Source organism: Phodopus roborovskii, unplaced genomic scaffold, assembly GCF_943737965.1.
Source record: "Phodopus roborovskii unplaced genomic scaffold, PHOROB, whole genome shotgun sequence".
In the NCBI taxonomy this organism is placed as follows: Eukaryota; Metazoa; Chordata; class Mammalia; order Rodentia; family Cricetidae; genus Phodopus; species Phodopus roborovskii.
The window spans coordinates 63,375-72,679 of NW_026125349.1; the positions used below are offsets into that span (position 1 = coordinate 63,375).

At 47.1% G+C, this 9,305-nt stretch overlaps 1 pseudogene; it reads right to left on the reverse strand.

The window, feature by feature from the left end:
• Positions 1–7,645: 7,645 nt before the first annotated feature.
• On the reverse strand, positions 7,646–8,723 carry LOC127214372 (voltage-dependent anion-selective channel protein 1-like; annotated as a pseudogene).
• Between the last annotated feature and the right edge of the window lie 582 nt (positions 8,724–9,305).

The window sequence follows — 9,305 nt, forward strand, 5'->3', positions numbered from 1 at the left end:
ATACCCAATATGCTAACATAAGCACCTTTAGGTTAGGAAGGGTTTACTTTTTACTTACACTTCAAGGTTATAGACCATAATGGAGACAAAACCAGCTTGAGGCAGCTGGTCACAATGTACCCACAGTCAAAAGCAGTGATGGATTTTCATCTCATTTTCCCTTGTTCATAACAGTCCAGGAAAACGGTGCCACCTGCAGTGAGCACGTCTTACCATCTAAATTAACCTAATCAAGATAATTCCCCTTGAGACTGCTGGGAGGCCGATCTCCCAGGTGATTCTGGATTTCGCCAGGATGATTAGTGACATCAGCCATCACTCCCACCAAGAAGGAAAGCTCTGCCAACAAAAAGTCTCCATTTCCTGGTCCTTCACTGCATCGCCAGCACCCACAACAATGGCAGGTATGGCATACACACTTAAGGGTTTGGCAGGGAAACACACAAATGAGATGCTGTGATCACAACCAGGAACACTGACTCAGAAGTATGGTACTTCATCCATACTACATATAACTGATGATGTGAGAGGTTGACAGTTTTTAACCGCTTTGCCCCACCGCAGTTAAGACTTTGTCCTACTCACATTGGCAGTCCCCAAGGAAAGTCCTCACAACAGCATTGCCTTCGGAAATATCTCTGTATCCCCGATGCTACCACACCTCCAGCACTTGATAAGGTGGGGTGGGGGTGGGGTGTGTGGAGTGTCTCTGAACATGGTCAAGACTGTTTATTCTCTTTTTAAAAGGTCTGCCATGCTTAAGTTGTTGTAAGAATTAGAGATCGTGTACATGAGGCCCCAAGAACAAGGTCAAACCATGGCTCAATGTCCCCAGATGTTTCTATTTGCGAATTGTAACCCCTGCTGCTTTCCTCCTCTGAGCAGGAGCTGGCTTCTTTAGGAGATGCCCTCTTCAGTTGCTGCTGATGTGTAGCTCTCTTTGTTGTTGGCTTTTTCCTGTTACTTAGTGACAAACACTAGCCTTTGCCTATGAGTCTATGAGTCAGGAGTCTGGGTACAACCCTGGGATGGGTGTCCTCCTCAGCTGCAGGCTATAATTAAGGTTTGGACAGATGTGGAGTCTAAGCTGTGGGTCAGGATCCCTTTCCAAACTCATGTGGCTACCACCAAAATCACTTCCTCATCACTCTAGAATTCATCATGGCTTACACACAAAGGCAGGAGACACTAGGCTCTGGCTGCTCTCACCTATGACCTCTGCCTTTACTTGGAGAGGTCTCACGGACCTTACATCAGACCTACCCAGGGCAGCGTCTCTTAACAGAAAGTGGACTCAATAGGCAGTGTACCCACAGTAGCTCACTTCAGTGATGGCAGACCACAACCCAATCACGGCAGTAACAACACACCACTTGGACATCTTCCCTTTTTAAGAGGCACATTATAGGTCCCACCCATACTCAAGGGCATCCACTGAGGATCAGCTTAGCCTTCTGCCTGGCATAGACATCAGTGTGTCCATGGTAGCTGACCATTACTGGCCAACCTGTAGTCATGATGGAGTGCAGCCGACGAATATCTTCATTGCTGTGTTTCCTCCTGGCCTGAGAACTCAAGAGGAGTAGACAGACACAGAGGGCCTGGCCATGGCAGGGAGTCAGAAAGGAGGTGGCAGAAGGAAATCAAAGCCCATTAAGGGTGACTTCGGAATTCAGCCTTTCCTGCCTACTGAGTGAGAGGTGCTGTGACAATGTCACTGCCTAATTAACCAAAATCAACTGGTCAATGGTCATTGCCCTCCTGGGGATGCCTCAGTGCAGATTCTTGTGGGAGGAATAGGCTGGGAAAGGAATGTGCAAGGACACAGCCAAACAGTCCAGATGTCCTCCGCTGACATTCAGTGTGGCTGGGTGCTGAGGAGTGCGGGGCCACAACAGACTTCACTGACTGGAAGGAGAGGAGGCAGCTTCCCTTGTGAGTGGTCCTGGCAGTGGCAGCTGTTCCTGAGCTAATGAGGTCATCTCCTACTAAGGCCACGGAGAGGAGGCCTCCTGGGCAAATTACACCCTGTGGGCTCAACAGCTGTGCCTGGGATTCTAGGTGAACAGCTGAAGTCTGAGGGCCGCCCCTCCCCGAATTAGACATGGCCCCAGGGGCCCCATTCTCTCTGCCTGCCACAGGATCCTGTGTGAGAATATGTCTGTAAGAGGGTTCCTGCAAAGACCCAGAAAAGAAGAGTGCACACCTAGTCCCCAGGAGCACACCACCACCCTGGCTCAGACCAGCTGGAAGCAGCGGGGTTGAAACCACACTCTGGTGGGTTGCAAAGTGTAGCCAGGCTTCTCCACTCGGCCGAAAAATAAGCCAACAGCTGGTGATCTGGGTGCCTGGCCATTTGCCTCGGCAACTGTATTTCACTCTTTAAAAAAAAAGAAATGATTTACACACTCCACATCACCTGCCTTTCTTATTTTATTATCATTATTTTTAATGTTTTCTCTTTGACTTACACTTTTGTCTGGTTATCTGCTTGTCTGTGACCTTTTCTACATTTCTTTGTCCGTTGCCAATTTACTTCTCGTTGGGCACTTTTGCTTGTGTGTGACAGAGTTCATGGGTGGGGGAGAGGGGGAGGAGAGGGAGGGAAAGGAGGAGAGGGAATCTCCGTCAGGTGAGTGCAGATGCCGGAAGAGGCCAGAAAACAGCATCAGAGATCTTGCAGCTGGAGGTATGGACACACAGCTGTGAGTTGCTCGATACGGTGGGTGCTATGGGTGCTGGAAACGGAACTCGGATGCTCTGGAAGAGAAGTATGTGCTCTTAATCCTGAGTCATCTGTGCGGCCCCCTGACTGCTTGTTTGCTTGGCTATTTAGCTGTTTGTCTGTTGTTGTCTGATGTTGTTGTTGCTTATTTGTGCATTTTCCTGTTGAAGACAGGAAGCTCAGACAGAGTTATTTATAAACCTTTGCCATGTAGATCATCCAACCACTGGCTAAAGGGCCTCTGAATGCCTTGAAAAGAACAATTTTTTAAAGTCAATAAACAGATTAGGTGTAAGAACCAGCCTTTGTCGGGGTGATAACCCCTTAGAATCTGACACACTTTTATTGAATGGAGAGTACAGAGCTGGGGGATGCTCAGAAGGTGAATGTTTCTGCACGTGCATGAGAACCTGACTTTCTTTCCCAGAAACCAGGCATGGCAGTGCAGGCTTAGAATTGCAGCTTTGGACAGGCAGAGAGCAGCGAGTCTGTGCGGTTTGTTGCTTAGCCAGCCCAGAGCATATCTACCCCGCAAGTTCCTGTGATAGACCGACCCTGTCTGTCTTAAAAATGAGCTGGGGTTGGGAAGATAACCCAGCTGGCAAGAGCACTTGCTTTGCAACCAGAAGGGTCTCTGTTCAAATTCCCAAGCCCCATATAAAAAGCTGTGCGTCACCCTCACACCGACAGCCGGCGCTGTGTGGCAGGGCAACAGGAGGGCCATTGGAGGCCAACCCAGTCACAGGGTCAACCAGAGGCTTGGTCGGTCTTAAGGAACAAGATGGAGATCGGCAGAGCAAGTCACGCAGCATCCTCCTCTGGTCTCTGGAATTGTTCAAAAACATGCAACCCAATATTCATGTGACCACATGCATATTCAACATACATGTGTCCACAAGCCCCATACTGCCCTCCCCCTCAGAGGACAGCATCAGAAGAACAGCATCTGGTCTTCATACGCACAGACACACATACATGTACCTGCAGACACACATGGGGAGATAGACTTGATACCAGCAAGATCAAGTAATACAGTCTTTACAAAAACATGCTTGATGGGAATGAACTTTCTCACAGCAAATGTGTTTCTCCTTGGTAATGACGGATGCCCCTGCGGCACTGTGACCTGTGGGTGCCCCTGCGGCACTGTGACCTGTGGGTGCCCCTGCGGCACTGTGACCCTCGGGTGAATGGCACATGTGGCCATTAATGCATTGAGGAAACAAGAACTGCTCGTGTGGCTTCCATCATTCGTAGCTCTTCTGCTTGTTGAACTGTGGAAGATTACGGTTTTATGCCAGGCTGCTCCTACTCCTTAAACACCCTCCAAAAATATATTCCTCCTTCATCCTAACAGAAATACTTAAAGGACCTTAGTGATGACTCTGAAAATCTGAACATCAGCCATTCTGTCAATGTTTGTGAACATGGACATTCCTGCCCCAGCTCCAGCCACACAGCCACATGCCGAAGCATCACCCCACGCAGGGGCTTCCGATTCATTGCAACCCAACTGATTACACGCTTGAGCAGCTGCTGGAACAAGAGAAAGCTGGGCAAGATTTTGCAGGCCAGGCCAACAAAGAAGAGGTGTCCTTTTCACCTCTGCTGGGGGAGCTGATGAGCTGGGCTGCTTCTCCTCCTGCTCCTTGGGAAGTCACTGCTGACAAAGACAAGTCTGGACCAGTGCAGGCATCGGGCATCTGGACCTCTTGGTCAAATAAGTACTAAAAGGGAACACAGAATGCTCCTAAGATTCAGGCCAGGAACCCATGTGTACCTTCCAGGGACCTAGGAAAGAAAGGTGTTGAGGCTTCCTTTCCTTCCCTCCCTCTCTCCCTCCCCTCCCTCCCTTTCTCCACTCTTGCTTGAATATTTTTTTTCTTTTTCTGAGGTAGGGCTAACCTGGAACTCAATCTCCCTGTGCCTTAGCCTTCCAACTGCAGGGATTCCAACTGGGCAACACCACACCTGACACAAAGCTAGCTTTCTTCGTTAATTTTAATTAAATTAGCTCCACTCTGTCTCCTGGGTTCTCTGCTCACTCCTCTTGAGGTTGACTAAAATGAATCTGCATGGATCTGTAGCCGTTTCCCTCTTATTGGGGTCAAAGGAGTCTCAGCAAATGCTGTCTCTTCCACTTATGCAAAGGGTTGTCTCTTCACATGCTGTGGTGAGGAGATGGGACAGGGGGTGTGGCTGGGGAGAGGCAGAGGGTAGAGGAGGTACCCTGTGTTGTAAAGGATGCTTTTTGTGTGCTATCGGGCCAGGGCTTTCCATTTCTGCCCTTTTAGGTGAAAAGGAAACTTAATTCTTCTCTCCACCTACTATACAGAAGCCCCAAGCATTTTTATGTTCTTAGCAGTGAACTGGTTAAACCATTAATAAAGGTCAATGTTTGTAGTACTCCATATGCCAATGTCTACAAGGCTGTCTCCTTTCTTAGAGCCAGAATAAGCCAAAGTAAATTCGGTGAACAGGGCTGCTCCTCCATCACCTGGACTCCAGCAACTGGTCATTCCAGGCCCACATTTATGAAAAGCAAGCTCTGACCATTAATCTGCACTGTCACCTTTGTTTTGGAATCACCCAGGGGACATACCACTATGGGTGCACAACGAGGTATCTCCAGAGATGATTAGCTGGGGAGAAAGAGCCACCCTTCCAAAGGCTGAGGTTCTGAAATGAATAAAAAAGAGACGGGAAAGTGACCTGTAACGAGTACCGGTTTTTCCGCCCGCCGCCGCTGGTCTTGTCCCGCCGCCACGCCGCTAGCCCCAAATAACATACTGAGACTTTGTATTTGATACAATACTGTTGGCCCGGTTACTTGTTTTTTATCGGCTCACACGCTCCCCTGTGCAAGCACCATGACCAGTCAGCCTACTCTTCAGTGCCACACCTCCCACCACGGGGACTCAAAGCCACCCTTCGTCCCTTAAGTTACTGCCATTAGATAATTTGTTACAAGGTTGAGAAAAGCAACGGCTACCCCAGCATTCAGTCCAGAGCAGGGCCTAGAGGCGCCAACTCTAACTATGTCTTAGTTTCACCTGTATACAGAAGTTGATCTCTCGAAAGTAGCTATTTGCAAAGAACAATGTGAACATGTGCCCGGGATTACCAAAGCCCAAATCCTAAAGCAAAAAGTCCTTGCCGTAAAGCTGGATCAGGTTGTTTGAGGCACATGGCTGTTTTCAGGCAGCATTGTCCCAGGAAGTTGTAAACTAAGAGAAAAAGGAAATCAGCTGCCAGTGCACTGAGGTACCTCACTCCATACATGTCATCAAGCTGAAGCCTCTAGAGCAGGTCAATAGAAAATGTGATGTGAACCAATTATGCAATTTTACATTCTCTAATAGCACATCAAGACAGATAAAGAGAAACAGCTAAAATTGATTTTAATAATATGCGCTGTTTAATCTAATCTGTCTAAAAATAGCGTTGTTTTAAGAAGTAATCGATATGAAAATGGCTAATGAGGGTCTTTTTCTTTTTGCATTCTGCATTCTTATATGACGCCTTAGAAAGCTACTGTGTATTATATACTTCCAGTATGTCTTGGTTTGAGCAAGCCACCTCTCAAGTGCTCTGCACACTGACATCGCAGCGTCACGGCAAGCAGATTCTCAGTTGTGATGATGATGTATTAGTAGTGGGAGTAGCCTGAGCATTGGTCCATCCTGACCCATTTTCCAGTCCCTGATGCATTATTTCCTGGCTGTGCTTACCTGTCAAAATCACTTAGCATCTCTGAACTGTAATCTTTCCATCTTAGAAGCAAAGCTATTAATGCTTGTATTTCAAGGGATCTTTGTAGTATATGAAACAGATACACATGGTTCGATTTTGATGCAACAGTCAGCACACAGCAGAAACTTAGCAACAGGAAGTTAGGACTGTATCAGTCATGATGGGTATGTGTCTAACAGTGAACTGAGAAATGTCAAGATATTTCAAACCTAGAGAAAATACCCTTTTTGTTTACAGTTTCATATAAAGTAGCCCAAGCAGCATCTAAGAATTATTGTTAGGTCTTGGTTTTGTTGTTAAAACATTCAGCCCAGGAGGATGGAGAGATAACACGGTGGTTAAGAGCTTTTGCTGCTCTTCAGAAAACCCAAGTTCAAGACCCAGACACAAGCACTCATAACTCCAGTTCCATGGGGTCCAATGCCCTCTCCTGGCCTCTGCAGGTACCTGCACATACATGACATGCACTCACACAGACACACATATACACACAAACACATTTTAAATTTTACTCTACTAAGGTCATGTTTATGAGATATGACGCCTCCACACCATGATTACTTTTCTTTTTCTTCTTTTCATAAATAACTCTCTTGGGTGTTGGGGTCTTTACTTTTTAGCGTGCTTGTTAAGATGTGTTATAATTATAACTGTGTGTTCATGTATGCTTGTCTGAGTGTATGTGTATGGGATACAGCACTGGCAGAGGCCAGGAGAGGACATCAGATTCCCTGGAATTGGCATTCAGGGAGTTGTGAATCACTTGATGTGGGTGTGAGGAATCAAACCTAGGTTCTCTGCAAGAATAACAAGTATTCTTTTTTTAAATATTTTATTCAAGTTTTATTTTAACTGGTGTTAATTACAGCATTTAAAGGGGAAGAGCTAATTCCACACAAAATGGAAGACTATAATGTACCCATTAAACAGCTAAAAAAAAAAAAAATGCCTTGAGGCTGGAACAGAAGTCACTTTAGATCTCTAGTGTTGCCGTGGTGTGACTGCAATCGCCTGCCCAGCTTAAAGCGGGAGATCCTGGAAGCTGGTTCATGCTCTGGTGTAATGGGGGAAATGAAGGAAGGAAGGAAGGAAGGAAGGAAGGAAGGAAGGAAGGAAGAGAAAAAGGACAGAAAAGAAAACCACCAACACACAACGAAGAATTAAGTCCTAAATGACTGGCTCCATTATTCCCACCCTCTCCACCCTAAAAAGGCACAAAAGAAATGCTGTTGGTGTAAAACAGGAAACTGATGAGCTAGGATGTGAACAGGAGATGGAGCTCTGTCTTTATAAGTCCTTTCACACAGGTGTGTGCATGCTTCTCGGCAGTTAGGGTTGGGACACCAAGATTCAATGCTCAGGGAGTCACAATCCCATCTGTGAATTTGATTCAGATTTACAAATGGCCCACACATTCCCAGCTTCCACGTGATGCCTGACATCTCTGGAGCGGCTCCTCTGTAGCCCACGTCTACAGCTAAGGACTCTTAGGAATGGGATTTCTGCTGTACCTCCGAAATGGAAAAGGCCTTAAAGCTGAGTCATCCTTAGCCTGGACATATAACGTGGTATTTTTCAATTCTCACATCTGCAACATACAACATTAAAAGGTGCACCTAATTCTGAATATAGCTATACCGCAAAATAGTTTAAAATAAACTATCGCACAATATTCATTTAGGCTTGAAATTCCAGTCCTAGACCACATTAGTATGAAGCAGGAATTGAATTCATTTGTCTCGTAGCCAACTTCGAAGTTGCCCTGGGTCGCTCGGAACTTCGAGGTCTCAGAATTCATCTGGTAGCCAGCCAGCCCTCATAGCCAAGCACCAGAGCACCCGTGATCAAGGGCCCAGCGATATCGAGGGCCCAGCGATGCCAAAGTCCACACTACAGCCCAGGCTGATATGCTCCCTCTTGTACCCCGTTTTGGTTTTAGCGTTTTTCCCCAGTGTTAGGCGAGAAGGCTGAGTCAAAGGTCAGCTTCAGTGCACGCGCAAGCTGGTCTTCTGCGGTGATCTCTGTTCCCAGGGTGCTGTCTGTGTTCCACTTCTCTGTAAACGTCAACCAGTGCTTGGTCCATCTGTACTTGGCTTCCAGGGTGACCTTCACTTTGGTGGTCTCTGTGTTGGTGGAGCCTGAGCTGGTAAATTCCAATCCATTCTCAGACTTTGTTTTCAAATCAAGCTTTATAAAGCCAAAGCCTTGGTGAAAACATCCCTGGCAGACTTGCCAAGACCGGCATATGTGGGAGGCACAGCCCCTTCTTGGAGGCAGTGACGGCTGGAGCAGGGGCAGCTACCGCGCTGTGGAGAGGAGGCTGGGAGGGCAGGAAGCGGCACAAGTCTTTTAAGCACTGCACATATCTCTGGTCCCAGACAGCCCCTCCCCATTTTTAAACTTAAGGAAAACAAACAATAAAGTGATTGTCTTGGTTACTGTTCTATCGTTTTGTGACAACACTCAAGCCACTCTTATAATAGATAGCGTCTGTTTGGGGACTTGCTTACAGTTGAGAGTCCATGATCACCATGGTGGCAGGCAGGCAGCCATGGTGCTGGAGTAGCTGAGAGCTTTACATCCTGATCCACAGGCAGAGAGACACTGAGCTTTCGACAAGTCACAACCTACCCCAGGGACACACCTCCAACAAGACCACACCTCCTAAGCTTTCCAATCCTTTTCAATCAGTTTCATATCCTGGTGACTAAGAATTCACATATATAAGCCGTCGGGGGTCATCCTCATTCCAGCCACGACAAGTGGTATTATCTGTAGGTGCTAGGAGCTGCGCTTTAGCACAAATGGTAGACTGCTCACCTAGCAT